The 13,343-nt window shown below is 40.1% G+C and overlaps 1 protein-coding gene across 4 annotated transcripts in view; it reads left to right on the plus strand.

Moving 5' to 3' along the window:
* NLGN4X (neuroligin 4 X-linked) overlaps positions 1-13,343 on the plus strand; it is a 265,757-nt gene that overhangs the window by 22,892 nt on the left and 229,522 nt on the right. For 2 of the 4 annotated variants that reach the window (XM_034757415.1, XM_034757434.1), the window contains exon 2: positions 9,798-9,882. The exons of the other annotated variants lie outside the window; for them this stretch is intronic. The gene's annotated coding sequence lies outside the window, so the exon portion shown is untranslated. The remainder of the gene's footprint in view (positions 1-9,797; positions 9,883-13,343) is intronic. 4 annotated transcript variants of the gene reach the window in all.

A 13,343-nucleotide genomic window follows, 5' to 3' on the forward strand; every position in this document is an offset into this window, starting at 1 on the left:
TTTAAGCACCAAAGTTATTCAAGGAGCGGTACCAGGAGAGAGCAGAAACAATCCCTGCCTCAAGGAGCTTACACTGCTATGCTTATAAAAAGCACACAAGATCTTTTTATAGGGGAAAAAGGCAACACGCCACATTTATTGAGAATACAGCAGTTAGCATATGCTTTTCAGTCAGTCACACACACACACACCCCCACACACACACCCCACACACCATGCACACAGTTCTGCCAGTCGATGTTTATAGTTACCAGACCAGAGTCTGGATCAATCCAGTGGCCAGCCAGATTGGTTGCAGAGGGGAGCTGGGCTCTGTCAGTTGCGATCCGATGCTCTTGGAGTTGTGGCAAGACGAACCCCAAATTCCATGGCAAAGCACCCTGTTCTTATAGTCCTTTTTCTTCATTGAAGTCTATGGATTTTGCTGTGTCATTTATGACTGGTTACTCCTTAATTGGTGTTATTTTTTGATGTTAACACTCCAAAGCACCTCTGAGAGGGTCATCCTGTCCTGGTTTCGATTTAATCAATTATCTTGTCTTTAGGGGTGTCAGCCTCCACCAAAGGGTCGTCAATCTGCCCTTCCTCAATTATGGATGCATGTTGATGGTTCTCTGGTGTCATTAAGTCTCTTCACTCCTCCTTCCTTGACCATCTGACTTTAACAATGGCCTTCACACCTTATCTTTTCCTGATGCATACATTGCTCATTCACACAAACAGTCTTTTACAGAGACCTTCAAAGGTATACAAACAGCAATGTTTTATGTTGAGCAAAAAAGACATTGTAAATTAAACTTTAGTAAATCTTGTGACCAAAACAGTTCACATTGGAGCCCGGGCCTTCAACATGCCTCTAATCTCATTAACATAGACACAATACAAGATCGTGTCTCTTACTTATTAAACCTTAAAACAAAGAAATGTATATTTAACTAAACGGCCTAATTTGTAATGCATATAGGAAACAAGACCCCATAGTAAGCATTATAACTTATCCTAAAACAGAGGGTGACCATAATCAGCCATAACGATTGTTCTGGTCTGTCCCTGCCTTAACATCAGTACAGACACTGGCAGTCTGTCAGATGTGTTTCTACCAATGTCCCAGAGGGTCATTCCTTTCTGCTATTCAAAAAGGGTGGCTGGCAGGATGATCAAATCATACATTAAATACATACTACATTATTATAACCGTCAATCATTATAACCTCTAATACAAATATAAAATCCTACTCCTACAACACAGGATTCAACTAGATTTGAGTGAATGGAAATTTGGGCATCTGAGGAGGCCCTTTGGAGTCATAGGGGCGGCCAAGGCCTTAAAATAGACATAAACCACATGAGATAGCACATGATAGATGGTTTGGGAGAGCAGTGGGAAAGGAGGTTTCTGATCCAGTAATTACTTAATGTTGTGATGTAAACTTCCTTTGTGAAGTGCTTTAAGATCTGCAGATGAAAAGCACTATATAAGAGCTAGGGATTATTAATCGTTTTATATATTTATTTATAGTTAATTCTTCTACAAACTCCACACCAAAGGTTGTTTATGCAATGTCCATTATCATACACTGTAAAAACATCAGAACAGGGGATATACAGTAACTATTAGCAAAACACAGCAGCACTTCTTCTTCTACTCTCCCCCGCTGCACATCACTTGAACCCCAGCCATGATCAGCTGTGACCAATACAGCTTAAAAAAAAATGCCACTTTTTCACCAGATGTCTACTCCCTATCACTGCCTCAGCTCTCTGCCAGGGCCTGCTCAAACAAATAAGCTTTACATTGTGCACAGAAGTTCAGCAAACTGAGTATTCTGGGCCTTCTGGGGCAGGGTATTTTAAAGGCAATGAGTTCTACAGAGAATGCTCTGCCAGTATTCCTCATCTTTAGAGTTAGGGGAATCAAGCTCAAGGGCCTTTGCTGATTGTAACTATAGCAGTATGGCAGCAGGTGGTGTCTCAAGTAGGCAGGCTGCAAGAAATCTGAGGATTTACACATCAAAGCCAACACCTTATGCTCAACCTAGAAACTCACAGGCAGCCAATGGAGATCACTGAGTACTGGTAACATGTATGAGAGATATTGCTTAAAAAGAAATAGTCATCTATGTTGTTTTGATTTCAGATATATAGTTCATGGAAAATATACAAGTATTTATTACTAAAGTCATTGTGAGGTTCCCCCTCCCACCCACCCCCGATTTTTATAAAAGGATAACAATTACCTAAAATAGAAACTGTGTTTATGAATGTGTTAGAAAATGGAAGAAAGGTTGCACAGCTAACATTTGGAATGATCAGAAGTAAAGATGGACATTTTAGGAGTATAAAAAGCATATCAAATCAAATTTTCAAGTAAGTAAAAAATTGTGAGTTGATAATTTTAGAAGTGATATGACTGGCATTTTGAATTCTGGAAAGGCACACCCATGACATTGCTGCAAAAAGAGGCCCTTGATAATAATACTTTGCCCTTCATTAACATGTAAGCCTCATTGCCCCTTGGGGGAGTAAGAATCAGAGAATCATAGACGATTAGGGTTGGACGAGACCTCAAGATGTCATCTAGTCCAACCCCCTTCTTAAAGTAGGACCAACCCCAACTAAATCATCCCAGCCAGGGCTTTGTGAACCCAGGCCTTAAAAACCTCTAAGGATGGAGATTCCACCACCTCCCTAGGTAACCCATTCCAGTGCTTCATCACCCTCCTAGTGAAATAGTTTTTCCTAATATCCAAACTAGATCTCCCACACTGCAACTTGAGACCATTGCTCATTGTTCTGTCATCTGCCACCACTGAGAACAGCTTAGCTCCATCCACTTTGGAACCCCCTTTCATGTAATTGAAAGCTGCTATCAAATCCCCCCTCACTCTTCTCTTCTGCAGACTAAATAAGCTCAGTTCCCTCAGCCTCTCCTCATAAGTCATGTTCCCCAGCCCCCTAATCATTTTTGTTGCCATCCGCTGGACTCTCTCCAATTTGTCCACATCCTTTCTGTAGTGGGGGGCCCCAAATCTGGATGCAATACTCCATATGTGGCCTCACCAGTGCCAAATAGAGGGGAATAATCACTTCCCTTGATCTGCTGGCAATGCTCCTACTAATGCAGCCTAATATGCCATTAGCCTTCTTGGCAACAAGGGCACACTATTGATATCATATCCAGCTTCTCGTCCACTGTAATCCCCAGGTCCTTTTCTGCAGAACTTCTGGTTAGCCAGTCAGTCCCCAGCCTGTAGCCGGGCATGGGATTCTTCCATCCTAAGTGCATGACTTTGCACTTGTTCTTGTTGAACCTTATCAGATTTCTTTTGGCCCAATCCTCCAATTTGTCTAGGTCACTCTGGAGCCTATCCCTACCCTCCAGCATATCTACTTCTCCCCACAGCTTAGTGTCATCTGCAGACTTGCTGAGGGTGCAATTCATCCCATCATACAGATCATTAATGAAGATGTTGAACAAAACCGGATCCAGGACTGACCTCTGGGGCACTCCACTTGATATTGGCTGCCAACTAGACATCGAGCCATTGATCACTACCCGTTGAGCCCGATGATCTAGCCAGCTTTCTATCTACCTTATATTCCATTCATCCTACCCATACTTCTTTAACTTGTTGACAAGAATACTGTGGGAGACCATATCAAAAGCTTTGCTAAAGTCAAGATATATCACGTCCATCACTTTCCCCATATCCACAGAGCCAGTTATCTCATCATAGAAGGCAAATTACTTGCTCTTGTTGAATCCATGTTGACTGTTCCTGATCACCTTCTTCTCCTCCAAGTGCTTCAAAATGGATTCCTTGAGGACCTGCTCCATGATTTTTCCGGGGACTGAGGTGAGGCTGACCAGTCTTTAGTTCCCCGGATTCTTCTTCTTCCCTTTTTTAAAGATGGGTGAGGTATAATTATGTTATTTTTTCAGATAGATACATTGACACAGGTGGCAGGCCCACAGTTTTTAAAATTTGACTGTCTAAAGTTAGTTAGCGGCTTGATTCTTAGTAGTGACTTCAATGGACTTCAAGGGAACTCCAGGTGCTGAGTACCTTTTTTTTTAAAGCTACTTATCTGAGTGCCTGGATATAGATTTAGGAGCCTAACTATACACATTATTTTCAGTCAGGATTGAAATTTTGGTCTAAATCAGAGAGTGTCAATTGTAAAGAAAAGAACATAACACAGGGAGCTGTGACTCCTGGTATCCTGGGTCTAGCCACAAGATCATATTGTCTTATGTAGGAAGTAGTTTTAAACCGATGAATTGATCATTAGTTGAGCAAAGAAGGACATCACATTCTGTATTAAAACACTGTAGGGTATAGGAATCAGATAATATCCTTTCAAATAATTTGTTAGCTATTTGGTGGTATCTCTGTCTCCTATGTTTCAGAAGCTACCAGAACCCAGCTGGAGCTAGGTCTTGGGTGTAATATATGTTTAGGAAACCCAGTTATTTGGCACTGTAACAGGGCAATGGCCCTTTATAGTAATGTGAGGGGCCAGTTACTCTGTTCCAGGTGTCTGGAATAACCAAAAATGGATATTGGATAAAAGGTAGATGGTCCCAAGAATAGTTAGTGTCTGTGAGGGGGAAGGTATAGGCCCAAACCCAGGCTATATTTCCTTTAAGGGCCTGAGACCAATAGATTCTAGAATGAGCTAGTCCAGACCTATATTTAGGGAAATTAGACCCACCTAGGAAAGGTGAAGAAGCGGTCAGGTGACTGAGGGTGAGTGACTCATAAACAAAGGCTCCGAGGAGAGTGAGAAGTCAGCTAGAAACACAATCCCGAGAAAGAGGATTATGAAACCATAACATTGAAGGTGGGTGGTGGAAAGGGGCATTTTGGGGATCTGAACGACATTTAATAAATTAGATCCCAAGAGAAGGGGAACTTTTTTTTTTAAAGACTCTGGGTGTATGTGAATTATTTTTGAGGACTGAAAACGAAACTGAGGCAAGGTGCCTGCAGTGTCATCCCAGTCCATGAGGGGGCACCCTGGGTTGGCACCTGTTTACAGTCCCCCACCGTGCTCCTGTGGTTCCTTGGTATTATGTCTCCCTTTTCTTTCTTTCTTCCTTTCCTGTTCACAAAGGGTCAGAGATACCCACAATTCTTCACCACTTCTTCCAGTCCATAGCATAGATTCATAGGTCTTGGAGTTCTAGTTCTTTTCTCTCCAAACTTCTCTTGATGGAGCCTTTCCATCATATCCTCGGTCTTCCACATTTTTTCTTGCTATCCTCTTCCTCCCATGCTTTCTTTGCTGGTTGTTCGTATCCCATTCTTATCACATGTTCAGCCCACCTCAAATGTGAACTCTTGAGCCTATCACTGAGAATCCCAAGTTCATCTTCCCCCTAATTTCTTCCTTGCACACTTTGTCTGCCCTCTGCTTGCCTTCCATTCACCTCAATTCCTTTATGTTAGGTATTTATGTGAAGAGTAAAAGACACAAGAAACACATTGTAGGAGTAACTGTGGGGACACTCTTAAAAGCCTAATTTGCCTAGAGATCTTGTCCTGTGATCTCATAAAAGAAGGTCATGCTTATCTATTTTTTTTTAAACAAAAAGGTCCTGTTACATATCCACCTCTAATTTGTAATCTGTCAGACTTCAGTCATACTCTACCTGAAACATCAGTCATATTCTACCTTTCCCCTTCCTTTTTTTAAATAGAGTGACCATTAAAATCTATGGTAGTTCTATATGTGGAAGGACTGCATCACAAACCGCTTGAGGTCTGATCCAAAGTATCAGTGGGCTTTGAAGCAAAGGAAATGCAATGTATGTTGGAAAGTATACAGTACTTAGATTTTTTAAAAATGAGGATGATTTGAAAGTTCCACATCAAATATAATTGACAGAGATATGTAGTTATTGGCACAGGAGTAAAATAGCTTGTGGAATGGAAAAGTAACTCATGAAAGGGGAAACTACATGGCTATTGAATTGTTACATCTGGTGGAGGCTCCTTAGCCCAGGAATTTTAGACATTACTTGCTCTGTGTTGCATCTGAAACATTGCTATTATTCATTGCATTGTAATGCACCAGGTTCTGAATTCATCTTTGTATGCCAGCTTTGCCTACCGACATGCAGATTTCTACACCCTAGTTTGCTGGTTACAGCCACAAGAAATTGATATCAATTGTGGGATATCAAAGTTGGCCCACATGCCAAAGACCTATCTAATAATAATATACAAATGAAACTGCAGGATTGGAGTCTTTTAAGTAAATTGGCCAGTCAGTGAAATACACCTCTACCTCGATATAACGCGACCTGATATAACATGAATTCGGATATAACACGGTAAAACAGTGCTCGGGGGGGGAGGCTGCGCACTCCTGTGGATCAAAGCAAGTTCAATATAATGCAGTAAGATTTTTTTTGGCTCCCGAGGACAGCGTTATATCAGGGTAGAGGTGTATTTATTTTAATGTAGGCAAATATTAAGTAAGGTCAATGTACTAAAAATAAGAGAGTGTGTGTTAAATTAAATAATTGTGCATCCTACTGATCAAAGATATGGTAAGAAAACATTAAAGGAAAATCTTTTAAATCATCATCTGTTTTTATGGCTAACGATGGTTTCTGAGTTGTTTTGTTTTAAAATAAAGATACTGTGAGGATTCAAGAGAAGGAAAGAATTTGATTTTTTTAAACACGATAGTATTGTTTCACTAGACTTCACTGAGAATATTTTGTTCAGTATTGACCATCATTTCCATGGAAGGATGCATTTACCAAAAAGGGATTATATCCCTATATATATAAAGTAAGGATGCTTTCAATTTATAATAATAGAGTATTTAATACAACAAAAAGATATAGAGGTTTTGTAACTTACATTAGTAAGTACAGATTGGAGTTCACATATTTGGCTCATATATAGGTTCTAAAATATGGGACAGAATGAGGAATAGTGAGGAAATTATAGGGAATGTTTTCATTATTTAAGTGTTTACTGTGAGGTTGGTAATTGTAAGAGAGCTACCTCACTCAGCAATAAAAATATTAAACTTATCAAAAGAGGAGTATGAATGAATTTAAAATACACTTACTGCATATAGTATGAATTAAACTATATGCAGTGACTAAACAGGGAAGTTCAAGATTAAAATAAATATTGAAAGGGGGAAGATATGTTGGGCCTAGTGGATTTTCACGGTCTAGCCATTCCTTATATCCTTATGTCTTATATACTAGGTTTAATCACTTACTAATCTTAAAGAGTTGGAATGGCTGTTAGAATCCACGTGAGCATTGAAATCTCAGGAAAAAAAACTGATGCTAGCATATGGAGAGATTTGAAACATTGTCATAACTTGGAATAAAAGTTGTCTTCATTTTCAGCATCTGATTCCTCAGAGGGTGTGTATAACCTAATTACCGTAATGTTAGGCTTCCTCTCAAACTATGTAATAAATATCCAGATGGACACTTCCACTGTTTATCTAAGACACTCCACAAGTTGTTTATTAATGAGTAGCTATGCTTTGCACCAATATATTTTTCATAAGTACATTATATTCAGACATCATTATCCATCCAGTGATATCTACCATCAGTATATGTAGATATTCCCCATCTTTGTATTTAAATGAGGCCCAGTTCTTCTGCCCTTGCAGTGAGTAGCACTTATTTACAAGAATCATTAGATTGAAATCAATGGGACAACTCACTGGAAATAAGAGCTACTCAGTGTGGAATCAGCACATAGCAATTATGTACCAAATCCTGGTCCCATTAAGAACAATGGCAAAACTTGCACTGATCTCACTGGGACCAGAATTTGGGCCAAATTCTGTTATCCTTATTGTAGCTGTTAAAAAATGTTTTTCACTGAAAGCAGCCAACAAATGGGTTTACAGTAACTCCTCGCTTCATGTTGTTATTATGTTCTTGAAAAATGCAACTTTGAGCAAAACGATGTTTTTCAAATCCAATTTCCTCATAAGAATTAATATAAATGGGGGGGTTAGGTTCCAAGGAATTTTTTTTTCAGACAAAAGACATTTTATCTATACGTCTATACACAGTAATAATCAGAGAATTGTCTGGGGACCTGCTCATGAGCTCCCTGAGCTTCTCCTAAAGCAACCGTGTTGATATCAGATGGGATATTTCCCAGGAAATGCCTTGCTGCTAAATGATGAACTAGCACTCGGCTGAGCCTTCAAGGGTTAGCACATTGTTGTTAATGTAGCCTCACACTCTACAAGGCAGTGCTGAGGGAGGCAGGAGGAAGGAGACACAATAGATGCAGGGCAACAGCTGCACAAACTTTCCAAACTGCGTGGGGGGTGCTCAACCCCGGCTCTGCCCCAGGCCCACCACCATGCCACCCCCTCCACCCTGCACGTCCTTGCTCCTTCCCCTTCCCCCAACAAGCTTCCTGAATGCCCACGAAACAGCTGATTGCTGCGAGAGGGAAGGAGGGGGGAGTTGCTGATCCACGAGGCCGCTGAGGGGCAGGAGATGCTGGAGGGATTGGAAGGGAGCTGTTGGAGGGACTGCTGGCCCACCCTGGTTCCAAGTCCCCACGGCCAAACAATGTTCTAAGGAAACATTGCGCAACTTTAAATGAGTCTGTTCTCTAATAAATCACGGACGTAACAACGAAACATCATTAACCAGGATGATGTTAAATGAGGAGTTACTGTACATTTTTCTAATACCCTTTGGAAATCTATATTGTGCATGGATGATAGTCCTTTTTTTCATCAGCCACCTGAAAGTCGTGTCTGCTCCCTATGATAAGGACATGTGGCTGGATTTTAGGAAGCAGTGATCTTTGAAAGCAGTATATGTTTACACAGCATAATTGTTGTCACATTGAAAAATTGTTTGTACTGCATTAGTAAGGGCTGTACTGTGGCTAATGCATTAGACCTGATTTCTTAAATACACACTTTGTGTCAGTTTTATTAGAGAGCTAGTAGGATGCAAGGTTACCTCACCTTCGTCCCTTACTGTTTTATTTATCACACAAAGTGCTTATCTTTATTGATTAGTTCAGTGATAACAAGAGGATAGCTGATGTAACCTATTAATGTTTTGCAATGTCTTTGAGTCCAAAGAGGATAGTACAAGTAGTGCCAGTGCTTCTAAGAACAATACTGAACATTGAAAATTGATTTCTATTTGGTTGCAGGCATATTATCATTTGCTACATATCACTACAAAGCACCTAATATATAAATAATAATATATTATATGCAGCAGATCTCATTATGGCGTCATTTGGTATCTTGAAGTGAAATTGCAAAATGCTTGCCTTTAAACAGGTTATGTGGAGATTTTTAAAATTCAATTTCATTTATTTTGCAAATTATTTTTTATAAATAACTTAGAAATGAGCTGAAAATCTATTTTATATCAGGGGCAGATCTGTACAGAAATATTGCTGAATATTATTATAACACAAATCAGTGGTAAACTGGTAGGCTCATGTATAGCTCGTACAGTTTTTTTGTTATTATTATTGTGTGTATGGGTATTAAGATGGCTTGATTTTTTAAAAATAAATTAAATCAATAAACAAATCCAAACTTAGCAGTGACACACAGAATATTCTGTCTTCACTTTGACTCATAGTATTCTTGGGGAAAAGAAGAGAGAAATTTAGCTAATTGAAACTAGAATTTGTGGAGGCCTGCCCTTTACAGAAAGATAAAAAAAAAAAAAAAAAAGTAGTGTGACATGTATTTTGAGATGACAGTACCATTTGTATTAATAAAAGGCACAACATGTGTCTTTCTAACAGGAGAAAAATTGTGTTGCAACTAAAATGACGACATGCTGCCTCCCACGGAGAGATTGTGAAGCATTCTCAAAAACACAATTCAGTGGTAAGTGTTAACTGTTAACAATAGGCTCACAAAAATTCAATTTTGAGTTTATCCAAATATATATTAGGAAATGAAGATTACGTCTCTGTGGTTGATGTTCTGGTATTTTGGCCTTTACACTTTAGACTTTCAGCTAAGAAGCATACTGCTTTTGCAATACAGCTGTACAATTAGACAAAGAATGCAATCGGTTCTAAACACTTTTTGCTGTTTTTGTGTGATAAGCATGGATTATTGTTTAAATCAGACAAAACTAACTAGAATAGCCATGCTTAATGGTATATATTTTAACATTAAGCACTTGAAGTTTGGGTTTTCAAGGTCACACTCTTTTTATAGTCTTTAGCCAAGATTTTTAAATCTGGTTGCAAAAAGTTAGACTCTAAAATCCATATTGAGGCAAATAAATAAAAGTGGCTTAGCTTCCAAAAGTGCAGAGCACTCCAGCTGGTGACATATACGTATTTAGGAGTTATGTTTGAAAGTTCTGGCCTATTCTTTTGTCAAAGCAGAGCTCTGAATCAATTTGTGATTTTCTTGCTTCAAGAGCAAGCCTTGATTGTCTGGCTATCCCAAAAGAAGGACAGGAGACAGGTTCCCCAGCCAACCCATGGTTGGTACCTTAATGATCAACTCCTCCCTTATAGGAGGATTAAGGTGGACTATCAGAAAGGGGGGTTGGCTCCTTTCCGTACAAATCACAGGAGCCTCATGCCCCCACCTTCCCCTTCTCCCCCCGTTCCTTTAACCAGCACCTCCTTTTTAAGTCCTTTACCAGGTCATTTATCTGTTCACTGGATGATTTCCCTATGGAGTCATTGCACTGGACATCCACTCCACTTACCAAATGATTTGTGACAGATAGCCTAACCCCACCTCCTCCTCACCATAATAGGTCCTCCCTGACACCTGCTGTTGGGAAGGTGAAAACCCCCACTCCAGCAAAGGTGGTAGTGAGAGAAAATTTCCTTCCCAGCCCCCCTAAAAAGGAGCAACTAGCACAATGCCCATAACAGGTCCTGACCCACGTGATATTTGCACCTCGAGAGGAGGGAAGGTGGGTGCTGCTTTGCCTGCTGCATGGAGAAAGGGCTTCCAACACTAGGGACGTGTGCCTTTTAAAGCCTTTCGCTCCTTACATTCCCAGAGGGTGAGTCAGCACTGCACAGCTGACCATCACCCACCTTTTTGCAGCAGTTTCTGATCTCCTTCTCACCCTCCACCCCCACCTTACAGTTCTGCTACCTTCCTCCAGCAAGCCCAGACAACATTCCCCGCGCCCCCGACTTCAGATGCGGTACATTCATTTTCCTTATAATAGTACTTTGGTAACCAGAATGCAACACTGTCTGGTGTTTTCTTTTACTATTAGCATGCATATTTTATACATGTTTATCTTATAAAGTGATCAAGTGCCAATGGCTAGTGAATAACAAACTGGACTGGGACTCAGGAGACCTGGGGGTCTATTCCTTGCTTTGCCACTGGCCTGCTATGTGATTTTGGGAAAGTCAACTCCCATTCCTTTGTCTGTTTCCCTATCCGTAAAGTAGGGTAACCTTTGTAAAGCACTTTGAGATCTACTGATGAAAAGTACACTATAAGAGATAGGTATTCTTTGATATCCCACAAAGACCTAGTACTGGTGTTTCCCCTATATTTTATATTGCTACCACAGGGATACTATATATAACGGAGACTTAAATAAATCAGTAATGAAATGTTAGATTAGGCCAGCCATCCCTTTTCTTTTAAATGACTCTGACACTCCTGTTAGTAGAAAAAAATATTCATAAATGACCAGAGTATAGTTACTGTGGTTCATAGGTCCTCCTTCTCACATTGTGTGCTTTGTGAACTGTAGGCAGATGTGCCTTTTGTAGTAATCATTTCCTTGGCTGCAGTGCAATGAAATTTCAATTTCATATTATCACTGTGTCTTAAACTCAAGGAGAAGGAATAATAATATCTCAGACATGATGATAAAGTTGTGAATAACTAATAACTCATAGTATGACACTTTGGTTATGAAATACAAGGGTACCGTTAGGTGAAGTGCAAAAATCAGATGAAGAAAATAACAGCTCTGAAAATTCCTGTGACTTTGCATCACTGAACCACATTCTTTTCAATTTCTTGTAATTTAATGTAATTGAATAAAAAGCACTGTTTGAAAATGAGCCCATATAATAATTTAGAATTCATGCTGATCCTGATCATAGTTTATCTCATATTGGTTACTAAAACTAAAATTCTGTTCCTACTACCGTCAAATAACACACACAATTTCTATGAAATAAATCCAAATGATAGATATAATGGATCCAATACTGGAGTCAAAGACAAAACTCCCAGTGAATTCATTTGTGGACAGAATTGGGCCCAGCACCTCATAACAGTTTTATGCGGTCTTCTGTTGAAACTACCCAGAATAGTGTCTCAAGGAGCAGGGCCGGCTCCAGGCACCAGCACAGGAAACAGGTGCTTGGGGCGGCCAATGGAAAGGGGCGGCATGTCTGGTTCTCCAGCGGCGGGTCCCTCAGTCCCTCTCTGAGGGAAGGACCGGCCGCCGAATTGCCGCTGAAGAATGAAGCGGCACAGTAGAGCAGTTTTGAATTGCCGCCAATCGCGGCTTTTTTTTTTTTCTCTTCGCCACGCTTGGGACGGCCATAAAGCTGGAGCCGTCCCTGTCAAGGAAGCATTGAGCATATATATGCATACTAAGGTACATCTCAAAATATCTTTCAAGCACTGCTTGAAAGTGCTTTGAAGAAGACTTGTGTAAGACCAGTCTTTGATTTTGTAATATCTTCACCATAGTAGGTCTTGTTTAATAAATATGCATAAAAACAAAATTAGGCGGGAGGTTGGGGGCAAGCAGAAAGAACAAATTACACTGAAACCGTAAAGCTAGAGGGAGCTCGTCAATGGCAGGTAGCTCACTTCCATTGAAAGTCAGTGGGCAGTTGGGTGTCTCATAGCCATTTGCACCTTTGAAAATCTCACCCTTTAATGTGTTGTGTCTGACTGCAATATACCCCAAAAGCCCTTCAAAATTCAGAAGTAAAACCATGACTCGGTCCTTTCTTTGGCCCCCTTTTCCTCTCGTACCAGCAGTCCAGTTTTGTATATGTTCATTTAACTCAACCTCAAACAAGTGAAAGGGGTAGAAGAAGGAAATGCTCTAGACAGTGCTGGGGGGGGGTTACCTTTTATGTGTAGCAAGCAGGGAAGGACATGGGGTGATTCTGATGAGTCTTTTCTGGCAAGACTCAGACTGAAATGGATGTGAGGTGAGGCATATCCATTGTTATTGGTCATAATAGCATTTCCATCAATGGTGGTTATGGCACAGACGCTTGAGCAAAAGTGAATGATCTAAGAAAAGTTAGGTGCGTAACAAATAATTGTATTTTTTTTTATATTTGCAGTGCGTCATAGGGATCAGGTTTTAATCATGA

The sequence above is a fragment of the Trachemys scripta genome, chromosome 1 (genome assembly GCF_013100865.1).
Source record: "Trachemys scripta elegans isolate TJP31775 chromosome 1, CAS_Tse_1.0, whole genome shotgun sequence".
In the NCBI taxonomy this organism is placed as follows: Eukaryota; Metazoa; Chordata; order Testudines; family Emydidae; genus Trachemys; species Trachemys scripta.